This window comes from Solanum pennellii, chromosome 3, assembly GCF_001406875.1.
Source record: "Solanum pennellii chromosome 3, SPENNV200".
In the NCBI taxonomy this organism is placed as follows: domain Eukaryota; kingdom Viridiplantae; phylum Streptophyta; class Magnoliopsida; order Solanales; family Solanaceae; genus Solanum; species Solanum pennellii.
In genome coordinates this window covers 45,210,779-45,230,603 of record NC_028639.1, presented here as the reverse complement: position 1 = coordinate 45,230,603, position 19,825 = coordinate 45,210,779, and positions in this window count along the sequence as shown.

The window sequence follows — 19,825 nt, the reverse complement described above, 5'->3', positions numbered from 1 at the left end:
TAATATAGAATCATTCTCACTTAATAACTTAACATACATATAATATGACATTCTCCCTTCCAAAGGTTATCAAAAAAATTACTTAAGTAAATCAAAAGATAATGTCCATGCTTGACATCTCCAAGATTTCTTAAATAATCCTAAAGACTACCTAAGGTTGGATCATGTCTACTTAATCAATAAACTTTCCTAACTAGAGTCATTCTTAAGACATATCTAGGTAAGATACAAAGTGACCATTCCTATGCCCCCTTCACACCTTAACTAGACAACCCTTAACTACTCTAGATAAATACTTATTTATTTAACATGCTTTTCTAACTTAAGTCACTACAAAGTTCATTTAAGAGACATTCATCACATAAATTACATTAAAGTAATGGTCTTGGGAAAGACCTACGGACTCTCACTAAAGTCTTCAAAGTCTATCGTGCAATGACTAGATATCAACCCATACCACCACGTAAACTTCATAGAACGTCTCAAATACTAGTAGGTTTCTCATATGATGAGAATAGGCAATAACCGACATAGACTATGGTAGCAAAGTATGGAATCCGGAGTTGTAACCTACTCCGATGGAGGGTGTTCTACATGTCAATAGTAGAACTTGGACACATTCCATGTAGGCAGATGGTTAAGGAATATGAAGGGTTTTCATTGCACTCTAGCCTCATCTTAAATAAAGACACTTCCCTTACCATACTCACTCGGTGCTAGACTTTGTTCTCATAGATTAATTATCATTAAAGGATCACATGAAGTGGTTCCATATCTTGTTCATAACCCAATCACATCACCCAACCTAAGAGGTCTCCTAGGGCTACGTTTCAATGGCAAAGAGGATAGCATAATGACTTTCCTAAGAATTATATCATTCCAGTCAACCAACCTTAACTCCACCATTCATACAAGAAGGGTACCATTATGGATTTCGACTTTAAGGTTAATAACCTTAACACTAGGTTCAATGTTCCACATAAATGACCTTCTTAAAATCATTCAAGCTATGATGTCGTTCATAGATACAAGACTAAGATGATTTAGAATCCTTAAGTTAAGACATCTCATATTAACATTCATACATGTTTCATGTAAGGGACACAAGTCTACCAAAACAAGACACACATTACTTTAGTTAAGCAGATATTAGATATCATTCTACAAGCACATAAGAATAACCAAACATACTTACTATTCATCCTATATACTACCATAATATCATCAATATAACCATCATAAGACTCATATAGTCATGTAGGAATAACCATGCATCAACTCTAATACTACACACATAAAGACATAATCATAGTCTAACACGATCACCTAACAACATCAATAGAAGAACACATACTTTCACGTTAATGACATGTAGATAGATATGATAATACTTTACATAAATAACTACACACATCATCACAATATATGAAGTAATGCCGACAAGGCCATGATCATCATAATATATAAAGTAATGCCGACGAGGCCACATCATTTACAAGTAAAGCACATAGCACCGCCACCATAAGTGGACCATACCAATCACAAAATAATTCAATTATAATTAACATAAAATAAATAGAACTAGGGCAGCGTACCACCAATCTATTCTCACCACTTCAATCCATAGCTAAATCATCCAATTCAATACCAAAAGCTCTTACCCATGGCCATGAACATCAATTCAATACAAAAATCATAATACTCAATGAATATAAATAAATTCAATATATATGTATCAATTCAACACAAATTAGACATCAACTGAATACAATTCTTACATCATTCAATAGACCATAGAAAACTACACTAGAATTCATAAGCATTAAGACAATATCGATTAACCAATAAATTAGTCAAAACTAGGGTTCATCAATTAAATGGGTTCATACATCAATTGAGTTAAAATAGTCAAACTAACAATAATTCAATAAATATTCAATGATTTAAAACCTTTAGTGTCTTAACCTACGAATAGATTTCAATGTAGAAAACTCATCTTTTAAGAAGTCTTTGAAAATCACTTTGAAGATTGGATCCTTGGATAAAAAAGTAACAAGGATGAAAAATGATACCTCAATGAAGCTAAACCACGAAATTTATGAAGAATTACCACTCAATTCTCCGACCCAAGATTTTCGTTGAGTTTTGGCTTCAATGGAGTTCTAGAGAATTTCTATGATTTTTTAATTTGATTTTGAAGGATGAATTCATTTAGTTATTTAGGACTTATAAAACAACTTAAAACACCTAAAATAACCCTAATTAACCGCCCTTTCTCTTATTTGAATGTTTGGTGAATTTACCAATTCACACCTTGACTTACAGCGAACTGCGCAGGAACAGTGCTCACAGACGACTTGCCAAATGACGATCCATTACCCAACTAACAGACTGTCCTGGTTGTCCATAGTTTAGGACTGAGGCTGGTCTTTTGGATGATAAGGCTCCCACACCTAAGTCTTGACCCACGCTCTCAATCGACGGGACATCGAATAGCCTATAGGACGTCAATTGCCTCAGTCGATTTGGCTGGTCTAAGACATCCGTCGATTCAAGGCAATGTCCTTCCTCAAGGACCCTTGGATAGTCCTTGGGGATGTTTTCCCGGACGTTTCAAGTCCAATAAAGATTGTATACGATTTTAGGACCTCCAACATCAATTTTATCCAAAAAGAACACATAAAACTCGATGAAACATGCTTAGACATACAAGGTCGTTTTATGGTAAACCTTTAAAACGTCATGGACGTCTTGGACGTTTGACCTCCAAACTCCATGAAAATTTACACACTGACTATAAACACTATAATTAATAATATAAGGACCTCATAATATCATGAAACACATATATAAGAACATAACCACACTTGAGGCACATAGATGAGTTAGTCGTCGAACGTCTTAGTCGTCCCTTGACGTTTCACTTCCAAATAACCTAAAACACTAGACACTGCCTCAATACACATTATAAAACATTTTAGGACATTAGAACCTCATGAAAAACATGTTACACAATAGTTTCACCTATTTCATTTTAGAGGTACTACAATATCCCCCACTTGGACAATATTTGTCCTCGAATGACACTTGCCACTCTCCGAACACTACCAATGACAGAGATTCAATTTACATATCATGACCATACCACATAAAACATTATAAAACACACAATCAAGAAGAAACATCAATTTCACATAATCAAGAGAATCACAACCGCACAAGAAGTTAGAAGCAAATCAATAACTCATTATGCCATAAGACTCAAATCCTTTATTCCAAATAACAAAAACTCATTTTATATTCATTATTATTCTCATATAAATCAGTTATAACAACATTACAACAATTTTCAACCAAAGTATGAATTAGTCAATTTTTGCAAAATCTTACAGTGAGTAGATTTTCCCTAGCAGTGAGCATACCTCAATTTTGCAAAAATGCAACATTTAGGCAATTAATGATGGAAACATTCTAATATGCAAGATAAATTTATTTAAACACATTTTACAACATAATCATAACTTAATGAAATGTACAATTCAAGGAATTAATAAAATTCAATTTCAACAAGACCCTAAACACAATGCACATGCAACATACTTCTATGACTTTCTACTCTCAAGCTTGACTTGAATAGAACAGATGAGACAATCAATCAGAACTCCACTACTCACAATACTCCCCCATTTAGAAGGAACTCATAACACTAACAAGATATAAGAACTTACCATCATCATCATCACCCTCATCCGGCTTTGCTCCTCTAGTCCGGAGTGCATAGAAACACCTCTTCTTTGGAGCATCATCTTTTGGAATATTAGGAGCAACTCTCCTTCCGTATCTAGTAGGACAATCCCTCAGTTTGTTTCCATCTTTACCACATTGAAAAAAACTCCGGGTAACAAATTGACACTCCCCATAATGCCTCTTTCCACAAGTAGCACAAGTAGGCTTACCACCTTGAGAACCACCTCCTTTCTCAAGTTTGACCATAGGAGCACAAGGTCAGTCTTGAATTTGAGCCCTCTTCTAGAATCAAGGTTGACATTTGTCACTTGAACCACTCTTTTTAAAGTTTCTTTTAGTCCTACCATGTTTGGACTCCTAAATTGATTTAGCATAAACCATGAGTCTAGCTAGGGTCATATCATCACGCAGCATGGACGTACAACATTCTTTTTCACAAGGTAGGCAATACCCATCACAAACCTACTCATCTCATCCCTAGAATTAGATACCAAGTATGGGGAAAATCTAGACAGTCTAGACAACTTCAAAGAGTACTCCTTAACACTCATATTGCCTTGCTTGAGATTAATGAACTCCTCAACCTTCACCTCCCTCCTCTCAGTGGGAAAGTACTTTCCTAAATATCCCTCCTTAAACTCTTCCCACTCTGTAAGACCCAACTCAACCATCCTATTATCTTTCCATTTAGTGTACCACACTTGAGCAATCTCCCTCAATTGATACAAAGCCAACTCCACCTTTTACCTAGAAGTCACCCATGGCACTTAACACCTTGTACACACCATCTAGAAACACTTGGGGATCCTCTCCCACGTTAGAGACAAGAAAGTAGGAGGATTCATCCTCACAAAATATCTCAATCTAGATGTCATAATTCTCTCCTTAACATTCACGCTAGGCACAATACCCATATTCACTTGGGTAGTCAAATCTCGGGTTAAAGTAAGCAAAGCCTCTGTAATCTCCTCATTAGTCATCTCCGGGTGAACCACCGGAAACTCATTACCTTGACCTTCAATAAGGACTTGAGAACCTTTAGGAACCTGCTCAACTTGCTCAAGTTGAGGAGGAACTTCATCTTCCACCATTCCTTTTTCAAACCTTCTACCAGCTATCCTTCTAGTATTGATCTCTTGCAAACACAAGACAAGAGATTAGAAATAGACACTTACAACCTCAACTCTATAGGCACGACACAAGATTGAACAATAAAGTGAAACTCTATGGTCCTATAGCCTCTCACCCATATATGTGTCGCAAGTCACACCGATGATCAAGACTCTACTACATGTGGCTTTATGATACTTTTTGATTCCTAAGACAACTTTCATAACCTATGTTCTGATACCAAGCTTGTCACATCCCGAGAGCACACCCTAGAATATATGTCACTCTCGTAGTGCGACCGGAAAACATGACCTCTCGGATGTGGTCTTGTACAAGCCTTTCCTTATCATTCATCTCATATAAACATATGAAAAGTAGTGCGTAATTAAAACTTTTTACACATATATCTTAAAACATCTTTCATATTAAAATCATAGAAACGCTAACTCTCATCATATTCCATTCTTAGACTGAAGAATACCTGGGACACGTCCCATACAATACAAATATAGAAATACTTAATCTATTACATACTTTGAAATAAAAGACATATATGTCCTCAAGTCAAGTGAGGACATACTTCAAATTTGCGTGAACGATATCTAGAATCCAATGTTTCCTTCACGATCTTTCTCACCTTCCACCTACACCTTTAGATAAAAAAAATGTATGGAATTAGTAGTAACATTTCTACTAAGGATGTCTTAATGCATAAAATCATGAAAATGAACATTTATTACTAATATAATCTTTTTGATTAAAAAATCATATAATAACCGTAAGAACAACATTTAAAACGTTAAAAACACATAAGATAACACTAAAGCAATTTATCACATTTTTAGTACTATTACAGTAAACTCGTGTCACTTTATAGTGACCATTGCTCACTGTTACAGTGAAGTTTCTCAATTTCACAACGAACACTCTCTAGCATGTAATTCCCCCACTAAAAGCTATCCTAAGACTCACTTAAGTAAGACAAAGATAGACTGCCCATACACCCTCTCGAGGCACACCTAAATGTTCCTTAAGACCACCCATTATGAGACACACACACTTACAATACACCAAGCACATTAACATGAGATCCTCCTACAAAAGATGATTCTAAGTGTCCCTTAAGTCAGTTGTGAAGCGACCGCCCATACAATCCCTTTACACACACTTAAGAGATCCTTTATACTACCTAAGATAGAATCATTCTCATTAATACCATAATATACATATAATATGACATTCTCCCTTCCAAAGGTAATCAAAAGACTTACTTAAGTAAATCAAGAAGATAACGTCCATGCTTGACCTCTCCAAGATTACCTAAATAATCCTTACGACTACCAAAAGATGGATCATGTCTACTTAATCCACCATCTTTCCATACTAGAGTCATTCTTAAGACTATTCTACGTAAGATACGAGGACCATTCCTAATTCTCATTCACACCTCAACTAGACAACCCTTAACTACTCTAGATAAGTAATTATTTATTTAACATGCTTTTCTAACTTAAGTCATTATATTCATTAGTTTATTTAAGAGACATTCATCACATATAGGAAATTCAAGTAATAGTCTTGGGAAAGACATAGGAACTCTCATTAACATCTTCGAAGCCTATTGTGCAATGTCTACAAAGTGTGACATACCACCACCTAAACTTCGTAGTTTTTCTCCAATACTAGTAGGTATCTCATATGATGAAAATAGGCAATAAACGACATAGGCCATGGTATCAAAGCAAATCCGGAGTTGTAACCTACTCTGATGGTGGGTATTCTACTTAGTAGTACATTCTTTTAGAAGACTTACTTCAATGAATTCTTCGTGGGGGATTTTCTTAATAGGCATATACCATGAGAGGTAGACATGGAATCCCGATATTAACCCCTATCGGATGAGGGATCCTCACTTGCCTAGAGTAAGGTCATGCTTATTATTTTTTACATGGATTTCCAATAGCTACACCTATGTGGACACATAGTTAAGGGACAAGAAGATTGCTACTAATTAACTCATTCTCTACTAACGAGGATTACTCATCTCAAGAGGTACTTTGAAAATACAACATCCCAACTCACAAAGTGTAATCCGCCTCTCCTTCATATCCTCTCCTTTATAGTCATAACTCCCAACGTGTCACGACCCGGATTTAGGAATCCGGATCGCAACCTTCATCGTCGACCTCTCAGAGGTCGCAACCAAGCCTCATCTTGCATTCATCACATTCATCTAGTTAAATTTGCGGAAATTTTAAAACTTTTTATATGTATGAGGTTTACATAGAATTCATATAATTATTAACTAGATACATCACATACTAATCTCAACATAAGAGAACAACCATCTAACATAAAGAATCAATTTGAAACTGAAGATGAATATATCATAAATAGTTTGCCAAACATGGCCTTATTACAAAGCTTTGAAATGAAGGTGCGAAAGAAAAGATATGGAAAACATCCACTAGCTATGTCTAAAATTCTACACTAAATCTATAGCATCCTAGAAATCATGAGGACCTACTAAATGGTTCGGAGAAACGCTGAAGTCCAAACCGCTACAAGTGTCTTCAACCTGTCCTCTGACCTACACTTATAAAAATAGTAAACAGTATGGGGTTAGTACACCACTTAAACAAAGTATGGGTGTATGCACACATACACATAAAGTTATGCATGATCAATGAAAGCTCTTCCTAGATGACATGCTATTTCTGGAAAGTCTAGTCACTAGACTTTCTTAATTCATTGGTTGTGAATTGTGGTATGAATATGATGTATTTTAATGCATTCAAAGCACACAACTCATTTTTTATATGATTACAATATAATAGTATCATCAACATAATTTTAGAACAACTCGGGCGAAGATTTGAGATTTTGATCCTCTTAGGCCGAGAGCTCCTCTTTGTACACTTAGATTATTTTTAAGTCTTTTTCTTCTTGTTGTTGTGTAGTTCAATAACTCCTTTGGTCCTATGTTTTACTTACAAGTGTAATGTTTCATTGTAGTCCATACCCATTATGAATCGATGTAAGTAATCGAAGGACTAAGGAATGATTTCCCTACCTTAAAGTGAGTCATTCTTTACATTATATATTCATTTCCATTCATAAGCAATTCATATTGATCATTCCATTGATTTCATTACTTTCATGTTTTATACATTATACATTTCATATACATGAGACTTTGGAATCGTTTATGTAGCATAAGACATATCAAGTGAGGGACAAACATATAGGACCTCAACCCGAGGGCCTTCTTTAGCAAACACAGAGTCATCTTCATTCGTTCATTCGTACTTCACATTACTCATTTCAATCATTCATAGGATGATGTAAACACCAGCTATACCTAGGATTATGTTTAAGACTCTCATCGGGATCATGAAGTGCAACGACCAAGAATGACCTAATGTCATTACTTGAATCTGATTTCACCTCTTGATTGTCTTGCACAAACAACTTCGATATCGTTTATTTCATTATCTTTCATACATTGAGGAACTCCAACCTTAACCGACATAGATCATGTGAACATCATGAAATCCAGTGTCGAACCCACACTAAAAAGAGGTGGAATCACCGGCCAAAGTGACCCAAAACATGCTAGCGTACATGGTTACTGAACCCCGCCAAATCCCTATATAGGCAGTATAGGTTCGAAGACTAGGAGATATAAGGAGACCCATACCTAGCATGCCAAATAGTCTCATCTCATGAGAGATACCTGAACCTCCACCCTTCCCGAAAGGATGCATCACCGCTCATAGATAGTCTATCGGTGCTTAGTATAAAGTTCTATTATTCAACCCATACGTCATGGAAGTTTGTTCTAGTATGAGGAGATCATAGCTCAATAGATGATTTCTCATATCATCATTAGTATTAAGTATACATCAGTCTCAATAATTTCATTAGAGTGTACAGAGAGATTGATCTCTTTATTAGCTTTACACTCTCATAGGTGAGTACGTTTTGGTAACATTTACTTACACTATTGATGACTTGTCATCCTTTTCTTTACATTGATGAAATGTGAATTGTCTTGACACAACGTCATTGGTGTTAATGAGACTTGTCTCACACATTCTAACACCTTTATTAGAGAGTATTTTTAACATAGTAGCTTAGGTGTAAATGAGGCTTGTGTCACTTCTTTTAGCACCTCATTCTTGTCACTTTCTTAACTTAGACATCTTTAATTGTGTTATTACTCACGTTACTTGCTTACTTTCCTTTGATAGCTTCATATCATCGTTTATGGACGGCGAGAACTTCACTCAATGAATTACATATGTTCATACTTCATTTGGTTAGGCCATGTTGGGAATTGTCCCAATGATTGGCATGCCTTTGTATATGGATTCATTGAATTACCTTAGATGTTCTTATATTGTCATTTCAATACTTTGGCTATATATGATTGGCACAAAATTAGTGTTGGCGTAGAAAATTTGAAAACTGACTCATAGCGTATTTATTGGCACAAGCCAAAGTTACACTCATTCATGTTTAGTTTGTTATACCTTAGCCATTAGCTAATATTTTAATTATTTAAAGATAACATTATAGGCAATTTAATTCGTCACTCTTAGACGATGTATTGTTAGCCATTTTATTGGCATAAGGAAGGCAATTTATTCAAGTATAATATAATGGAATCATTAGCCAATTCTATTACATATTTTCAAAATAATGTTGTAGACAAATTTAATGGCATAAGCCAAGCTTTCACTACACTTGAACTTTTAATCTTTGATTAAATTACAAGAACAATTCAATGCTTGGTTTGGCCAAGCTATGAAATTATTTTGGCATTATAGATTCATGAACTAGCTTTGATTCTTTATGAAAGTTATAACTACTTATTCAAGGCTATTACGTTCACAAGTTCGTGTGGATAGGGTATGTTGGCACTTGTCCCATTGATTCGCATACCCTATGTTATGAGTTCATTGATGTAGAGATTGGTATCACTTCGTTGAGATAATATTTTGGACATAGTTTTGCTAGCCAATTTGTTGGCATAAACCAAACTTTCACATATGGTGGTCATTTAAACATCATTGGTTGTAAGCCAAGCTTTTTATATTCAATTAACTTATAATTATCATTCAATGAACAGCCTATAACAGTAGACTCAACTTCATAAACAACTCATAACAACTTCATCTTTCTCGAACACAAAAATAAGCATTATGTCATTACTTAATCTGTGTAACTAATCACTCAACCATTTGAATCCAATCTATAGACCTCATTAATAATTAATAAATCAAGAATTTATGAAATTAGTTAGAACCAAATACAAAAAACATGTTCAAGATTACATCTATATACTTAAAGAAGCGAAAACAAGGATAACTAGGGAGATGGACGTTCAACAATATCATTTGGAAACAACCCTAGTTTCGAAATTAATGAGTTTGAAACATTTGAAAAGCCTCTTGGATAAAAAATTCGATGATAGAAAAACCATAACTTAAGTATAACTTAATCTACGAAGGCCACCTTGAACGAACCTCGAAGAAACCTCGAAGTAACCTTGAAAATCATCTAAGAAATTTTGTTCACTGTTTTTCTCACGCTTGTTTTCTTGTTTTAGTCGTGTATTTAATTGAGTTTGAATGTGGCTTTTAGGTTTAGGAACTTACCTTGACTTATTCAACTTAGGGTTTAATAAGTTAATTAAATAAAGTAATTAGCTAATTACTTAAAAAACCCTCCTAAGTCTACTAAACATAGGAGAATATAACACTTAGTCAAATCTGGATATTGGTCTTGACTATGGTTTTGGTAAAAATTTTGACTTTATATTAATAAATTAAATCCTTAATTTAATTAATTTAGGTACCTATGGTAAGTACTAAAGTACCCTCAAGTCATTGGAACTAAAATTAACCCTTTTGGACTATCCGAACTTAAGTACTAGGATGTCTCTTGAGTTGTACTAGGCTAGTGTAACAATTTCGGTTTGACCCTTTTAATTTAATTAATTAAATGGATAATTTAATTAATTAAGTAACCTAGGGTAATTACTGAAGTACCCTTAAGTCGTTATAACCAGAATTAATCCTTTGGACCATCCTAGGTTAAATACTAGGTTGTCTTTTTCTTGTCTCAACCGAAATCTAAAAATTTCCATTGTAGTTTTTGTTTTAGACCTTTTAAATTAATTAATTAATTTGGTAAAAAAATTAATTAGGTAACCTAGGGTAATTACTAAAGTACCCCATAGTTGATATGACCATAACTAACCATTTGGACCATCCTAGGTTAGGTACTAGGATGTCTCTTTAACTAGTACTAGGTTTGTGTCAAACCGGTTTTGGACCTAGTGTAACAACCCTAAAAATGGATATACTAAGTGATACTTAATGTGTCCAGAAAACCTATGATTAGACCAGGGTTCACACGGATTGATGCGCGTAGAACCAGCCTTCAGAACCCTTGCTACATCCAAGACAACTATCTTGGGGAGTTTTTTGAGCTAGGAAAGGTTGAGTCCAACCATGTAGGAATCTCGAATACGAAGATTTACTCGAAAGAGTCTTTATCGGACTTAAAAAGAGGAAATCTTAAGTTTTCAGGGTCTAGAGGTAAAATGGTCTTTTTCCAGGCGAAGGGTAGTATCGTAATTACCCTAAATATATAGTCAAATATTTATTCAATAAGGTGGAGGGGAAAATTGGGGAGAGAGAGACGAAATGGAGCTCTTGATGTTAAGTCTTGCTCCACCCGGGTTTGAACCTAGGTAGAAGCAATGAATTAATGTGATTTTTATTTAAGCTATTGAATTAATGAAAATAATTAATTATTATTATTCATTAGCTGATTTAAATAAAATAAAAATCATATTTTTAATAATTAAGTAAACCTTATATGACTAAGTCCTAAACTAGACTCCTAAGCCTAATATAACTCCTACTCTCTCTAACGTTTATCTCTCAATTCACAGACTCAATCTCTCTGCCTCTATCACACGAATTTTCTCAGCCAAAATAAGATACAAAAGCAGAAAAATAAACCAAGTTCCTCACACTTGAAGAACTCACACGACATCGCAAGAAAACAAACATTAATCGCACACTAGGCTAAGGGAGGTTGACATTCGAGTGGAGTTAATATTGAGGAGGCTTAGACGTGTTCTTGAGTGTATTTTTTGGGCAGTAACTTCAAGGTTTGAACATCAAAATAAGGTATGGGTTTTCTTACTCTTGGTCCCTTTCCCAAGAGACCGTTAAGGCACAGATGAACTTACTCGAAAACTAGGGTTGTTCCCATTCTTGTTGAACTCCTTGTACCTAGTATCCCTTTGATCTCAATGTGAAATAGGTTAGAGATCATGTTGTTTGTACGTTTGCTGGTAGTTTATGTATGAAAATTGATTTTCATGATAATGTGTTCTTGATTATGTGCTTGGAATTGTAAGCATGTTAAGTTATGTCTACTTAAAGTATGTGAAAATGTTCTTATGATTGAACGTCATGTGGGAATGTTTGTGTAAATCATGAGGTGTAAAAGTGTTGTAATGTTGCTGGATGAAATGGTAGTTCTTGGCTGAATATAATCAGGAAAAAATAACAGTAAAAGATGCACCAAATGATCCACGAAATGCATTAAGAATTAACGTATGAATAATGATAAAAAGAATCTGAAAATAGTGAACAAATTTCCAGCATTTGGTAGGTTGGGTTCGGCCAAAAAAATATGGTACAAAATGCAATGAAAAATGAATTTAAAATAAGTGAGATCACTAAGGATTGAACCCAAGACATCATTACATGAAAGCTTCAAAAAAATCAACAAAAGATTAAGTAAAAAATGGATTGGAAGAGACTAAATATCCAGCCTGCGGGAAATTGTAGTCTCGACCAACTATTAAAAAATGAGCTTCGTTTAAATTTTTTTTTTAAATGTAAGGTCATTGGGGATTTAAACCATGACCTCACTAAATGAAAATTTCATAAAATTTTTGTGAGAAAAATGCAAGGAAAAATAGATGTGGTGAGTGGGATTGAACCCACAACCTCTTGAATGGATGAGAGAGTTGGGAGAAAAATAAAGGAGAAAATAAATGTGGAGAGTGGGGATTCAACCCATAACCTCTTGGATCGGTGACAAAGTTAAGAGATAAAATAAAAGAAAAACAATGAGCATGTGGGGATTGAACCCACAACCTCCTTGACTTAAACGAAAAAGGAGAGGAGAAAAAGAAAGGAAATATTATGGGGTTGATGGGGATCGAACTAGGGTTCCCCAAATCTGAAATATACTATTATCAAGTGTAATAAGATTAGGTGTGGTCCAAAGGATTCAAAATCGGGTTCCCTTGCCCAATTCCGTATTGACACATAAGTCATACGTAAGTAAATATTTAATGAGTGCTTCCTCTAGAGATCAAAATCAATATCTTGGCATGTGTACAAGATACATAAGTCTTGTACCACATAAACTTGGGTAAATATGAATCACTTAGACAAACTGTAAATGAAGCCCCATGGCTTGTATGTATAGACCCATAAGTCTAGCCTACATTTAAAAGTAAGTGAACCTAAGATGTATGTAATGAAATGATGAAACCCTAGAAGGGTTAAGTACTAGTGTAAAATACACTAAATGGCCAAGTGCATTGGCATATGATGAAATGAACAATGAAATAATGAAGTGAACAATGAAATGATGAAATGAACAATGAAATTATGAAACCATATAAGGGTTAAGTAAGAGTGTGAAACACACCAAATGACCAAGTGCATTGACATATAATGAAATGAACATTCAAGTAAAAAGGGGTGAGTAACTATGAAGAGCAAATCTTCTAATGTTCATGAATGTGGTGACAACATAATATGAGGCTAATGTAAAAGATGAGAGCAATCTCAAATGAGCCTAAGTAAATAATACCAAAACGTACTCATCTATGGGAGTGTGAAGTTAATGAAGAGACCAGTCTCTATGAACACTCTAATGAAACTATTGAGATTAACACACTTAATACTAATTATGAGATGAGAAATAATCTAATGATCTATGATGTCCTCATACTAGAAGCCAGCTTCCATGATGTATGAGTTGAATGTTATGGAACTTTATACTGAGCACCGATAGACTAGCTATGAGCGGTGATGCCTTCGTTCGGGAAGGGCGGAGGTTCACGTAACTCTCATGAGATGAGATTGTCCGGCATGTCGGGCATGGGTATCCTTATATCTCCTAGTCTTCGAACCTATACTAAAAATATAGGGATATTGCGGGGTTCAATTCCTATTTACGCTGGCACGTTTTGGGTCACTTTGGTCGGTGATTCCACCTCTTTAGGGTGAGGAGTTTCATGACATTGGATTTCATGATGCTCAGATGATCTATGTCGGTTAAAGTTAAATTTCCCAATGAATGAATGAGGCTAGCATCAAATGATGCACATAATGAAACGAATGATACCAAAGGTGTTAGGATAGGATAATCAAGAGGTGAGTTAGATTCAAGTAATGACATTAGGTCATTCTTCTTAAACTACATCCTAGGTATAGCTGGTGTTTACACTTGAACATGAATCAAATGAAATGAAGTATGTATGAATGAATAAAGCAGACTCTGTGTTTGCTAAATCAGAATCCCTAGTTGGGGTCCCATATGTTGAGCCCTCATTTTTGGGAAGTCTTAATGTCAAGTGCATGATTCCAAGGTCCAATGTCATACCAATGAATGATATGAACAACGTTATGTGTTATATGATTTATGATATGTGTTATGTGAAATATATTATGTTCTGTTTACAAAATAATAAGTTTTATGACGCATGTTACACTCATGGCATGACTTTCCAAATCAAAATTTGGCAGGTCCATTTGACTTTCATGATCCAAATTTGGCAAGTCCTCTAACTTGACTTTCCATAGTCATGTTGTTCGGACAGAGCTATCTTTTCTCATGCATATACTTGGTGTGTGCTTGCATATAGCCATACTTAGTACAAGTGTGTACTAATTCCATACAAATATCTACTTTTAGGTGCATGCACATGTGGATGTTAGATCTTACAGTACGACATTGCAGCTATCCGGACGTGGAGCTTTCATCCGAACTTGGTAGACCCTCATGCTTGCGAGGCTGTCTACAATTATTATCTTGCTTAGATGAATGCTTTAGCTAGTGGAGCATGTTACACTAGTGTTTCTTTCCACTTTTATTTCAGACTTTGTATTGGTGCCGTTTTGGCAAAAATACTTTTAATGAAATTATGAATTATTTCTTTCATTTGATTATCTCTAGATTAGATGGTTGATTTGTGAACGCCTACGATGTTAAGTTCAAAATGTTTATCATGAAATAAGAAAATAAAAAGTTTCAAATTTTTCGCGAAAATTAACCTAGATGAAGTAAGAATGACGTATGTAGGCTTGTTTGCGCCTGTCAGAGGTCAACGACGCCGGTCTCGTTTGGGGTCTAGATTCTGGTCATGACACCTACGTTGTCGGGTGCACTAGTGGGTCCATTTCGGTTAGTCCTAGGTTAGTTAGCTATTTGGGGCAGTAGGTTAGAGTCTAAAAGTTGTTAGTAAGTTAGGCCCCACATGGAGTGGTCCCTTATGCACGTTTCTTTCCCCTGAACTACCCTAACTGAATTCGGTTAGGGTGGTCCCCTCCTTTGGTGCTTCTTCACATGTCTTGCACATGTGCTTGCACATGGGTTGGTTGTACATTCCTAACTAACTATTATTTATGGTTCCTTTGGGAATGTTTACTTATTGTCCCAAGGACCCTCGCTATGTCATTGGGACCTTCTTAATTTACATGATCATTTTAAATGGTCATGTGGAATGGTACTAGGCTTGACATTTGGATGCCTAGTACATTGTGTGAAACTATTCACAACGGATTTTCTTTTAGCTTAGGATCTTTATTGCAGGTACATTTATTGAACATCAATCTTGGATTGGGGTATTACAACCTAAAAAGTATATTTATTATTGTACATAGAAATTAACTAATATCTCTTAGTTAATTTTTCTATACTATGCCAAATATTTCACAATATTGGCATTGGGAAGCCTATGTTCCCCGAATAGGATATCCTAAGGCATACTGGCTTTTCATTAGACATATGATTTTCTAGAATGTTACACAACGGATTTCTTAACATATAGTCTATCATAGAAAGCTCACTAGGAATGGAGAGGTTGCTACTAGACACCACATCTCAACTCACGAAGTGTGTCCACCTCAAGATTCCCCTTTTTACTCAACTTGGTGTAATACATTCTTTAAAGTGTGTGTATAAACATGTGCACACCTTGAATAAAGAGTCATTTCATTTTAATCAAGTTCTACACATACTTTAAATTCATCTAATTACACAACTACATGCTTCTCCTAATCATATACTTCATTTAAACTTAAACTAGGTCAAGCATGCAATTCAAGCTACACCAAAACACAATACAAGACCTATTTCCAATATCTCGTCATTTCACATGTAAGACCTTCAAGATTATATGTTACTAGGAATGCCATTTTTAGATAAATTTTACCCACATATAATAACAAAAACACACTGGTGGCTTACTACACCATGTGGCAATAAAATAGGAGCAAAAAGGGTAAAAAATAAACAACGAAAAGCTATGGAATGGATAAAAGGAAGAGTTCTTCTTGGGAGTATTAGGATCTAGGGAAGCTTGATTGAAATCTTTCCCCCTTGATTTGAGGTTTGGTCAGTACCTAATCTTGTGGCTCTTATGACCACATGGAAAACAACCATCCGTTCCAGCAAGACACTTACCCCCATGTTGCTTTCCACAAGTAGGGCACCTAATCCTTTCATAGGAATGACCACGACCTTGAGAATGTTGATTTGGAGCACTATACTTGTTTCCCATGGAAGAATCTTGGGGATAGAACCTCTTCTTAGGCCTTTGGTGACTAGAATCATCCAACCGAGGCCTTTTAACCTCTTGCCTTATCTCCCTAATTTTGGACTCCTCAATTTACTGCGCATAAACCATGATCCTAGAGATATCCATATCATTAAGAAGCATTGTCGTACGACACTTTTTTTCCACCAAGATAGACACTCCCATCACAAAATTGTTCATCTTATTCTTTGGGTTGTCTACCATGGTCGGGGCATACTTAGAGAGTTGGGTGAATTTGAGAGAGTACTCTTGCACACTCATTCCACCTTGATGAAGGTTCATGAATTCAAACACTTCTTCTCCCTCAACTCTAGGGTAAAGAACCTGTATAGAAAAGCCTCTTTGAATTCTTCCCAATCAACCGGCCCTCTTTCTAAGGGTCTCTCGCTCCTCCATTGCTCAAACCACACTTGAGCCACCTCCTTATGTTGGTAAGCGGCTAACTCCGCTTTATCCCTAGGGGTCACACCCATAGCATCTACCACTTTGAAAATCTCATCTATGAATCCTATTGGATCTTCATCCACCTTAGTGCCATGAAAAGTAGGAGGTTTCATCCTCATGAAATCCCGAATCCTAGATGCTGGAGTACTATCATTTGGTTGGGGCCTATCTCCTTAGTTAGCTTGGCCCAAAATGTGATTGTTGACAACATGAGCTTGAGCCGTCATGAGTTGGGTCACGTTCATTAGGGTAGCCCGCAACTCGCATTAGTCATATTACCCTAAAAAAAAAGGAGCTTGAGGGATAGCAGGCACTTGAGGTCTTTGTTGTTTCGGAGGCACTTGAGGTTCTTGGGGTTCCGGAGGCACTTCAGGTTCTTGAAGGGTAACCTAAACATTGTCTTCCTCCTCTAGGCTAATAATTGGAACTTGGTCACGGAGAGGGATCCTCTCATTAGCTACACCACCCTCTTCCCTTCTAGCGCTCGATCTCCTCGTATTCATGTCCTATAAACACAAAGAGAAGAGATTAAGAGAAGACACCTTATACAACTCAACTCTAAGGCACGACTATTAGAATAGAGAAGAAAGTGAAACTTCTATCATCCTATAGCCTCTTGTCCATGGATGTGTCGCGACTCACACCAATGACCAAGATACTACTAGATGTGGCTTGTGAGACTTTTAGAACCTAAACTATTTCCCATAACCTTAGGCTCTGATACAAAGTCTGTCACGACCCGAAAGAACCCCCTAGAAGTTAGAGAGAACCCTCGTTTCGTGACCGGGTTTACTTAACCCTTTGGGGTCTTGTACATGACTTTTACTATCGTTCATCACATAATACAATAAAAGTAGTGCAGAAATTTAAAACATTTCACAAGTAATTAATAAAAGACAATCGTTCATAAATACTTAGAGAATCTCATCATCACAAGAAAACTTAAAGACACGATGTAATCGACATAATATCTTAGGGACATGGCCCTCTACAATAAAGTAAAATACATAACAAGTCTTTAAATAAAAACTAAGAAAAGGACTATGCCCTTGAATATATGAGGACATACTTTGCCTTGAGAGAAACTTCCCAAGTTCTTCCTTTTAGCCTTCAAACCTTCTAAAGCTTCCAACCTATACATATATAGTATAGAAAAGTATGGGGTTAGTACAAAACAATGTACTAAGTATGACATATGCAAAAACATGTAAAAAGGGACATCTTAGTAAAAATAGCTTTTCATGAAATTTAAGTAAAACATTCATGAATACAAAGGCAAAACATCATACTAACCATCATTTACAACTTAGATAAGAATTCCCATAATTTTAAGCCAACAAGAAACATTACGGTAAACCAACTTGACCTTTATAGTGAAATCCTTAAGCATTTACAGCAAATACATTTGAACATTGACAATAAATCATTTAAAGAATTCAAAATAAATTCAACTTGAGCAATTACAATGAACTATCCTACACTAAATAAGTGAACTTATAAGGCCAAGCGAAAGAGAAAGTGATCTCACTTTCCTTAATAGTTTCCCTTACTCGGAATTATCCTAAGACTCACAAAGGTAAGATATGAAGGAAGTATGAATATGCCTCCTCCAATACACACCAAAGCAACCCTCAAGACTACCCCATTTGTCTTACTCAACTCGGGAGAAACAAGCCCCTCAATCAATGGAAAGACATTAAAATACACCCGAAAAACCACCAAAGTCTTCCCTTTCGAAATGCCTACTTAGTGCAATGAGTAGATAGCGTCCCATACCACCACCTACCCTAAGTAGTACATTCATTGAGAAGGTTTGGCACCAAGTCTTCCTTTTCGGAAGGTCCTACTTAGTGCAATGAGTAGATAGCGTCCCATACCACCACCTACCCTAAGTAGTACTTTTTTTAGAAGACTTAGTTCAATTAATTCTTTGTGGGGGATTTGCTTAAACAACATAGACCATGAGAGCTAGACATGGAATCCCGATATTAACCCCTATATAAAAAGAGGGATCCTCACTTGTCTAGAGTAAGATCATGCTTCTTAGCTTTTCTATGGCTTTCCCAATAGCTACAGCTATGTGGACACATAGTTAATGGATAAGGAGATTGCTACAAAGTAACTCATTCTCTACTAACGAGGAGTACTCATCTCAAGAGGTACTTTGGAAATACAACATCCCAACTAACGAAGTGTAATCCACCTCTACTTCATATCCTCTCCGTGCTAGGCATAACTCCCCACGGATTTTTTAACATAGTAGTCTGTCATAGAAAGCTTAGTAGGAATGTAGAGGTTGCTACTAGACACCACATCTCAACTCACGATGTGTGTCCACCTCAAGATTCCCCTTTTTACTCAACTTGGTATAATAATTCTTTAAAGTGTGTGTGTGTACATGTTCACACCTTGCATATAAGAGTCATTTAATTTTCATAAAGCTATACACATACTTTAACCTTGATTCATCAAGTTACACCACGCTACATGCTTCCCATAATCATATACTTCATTTAGACTTAAATTATGTCAAGCATGCAATTCAAGCTACACCAAAACACAATACAAGACCATTTTCAATATCTCTTCATTTCACAT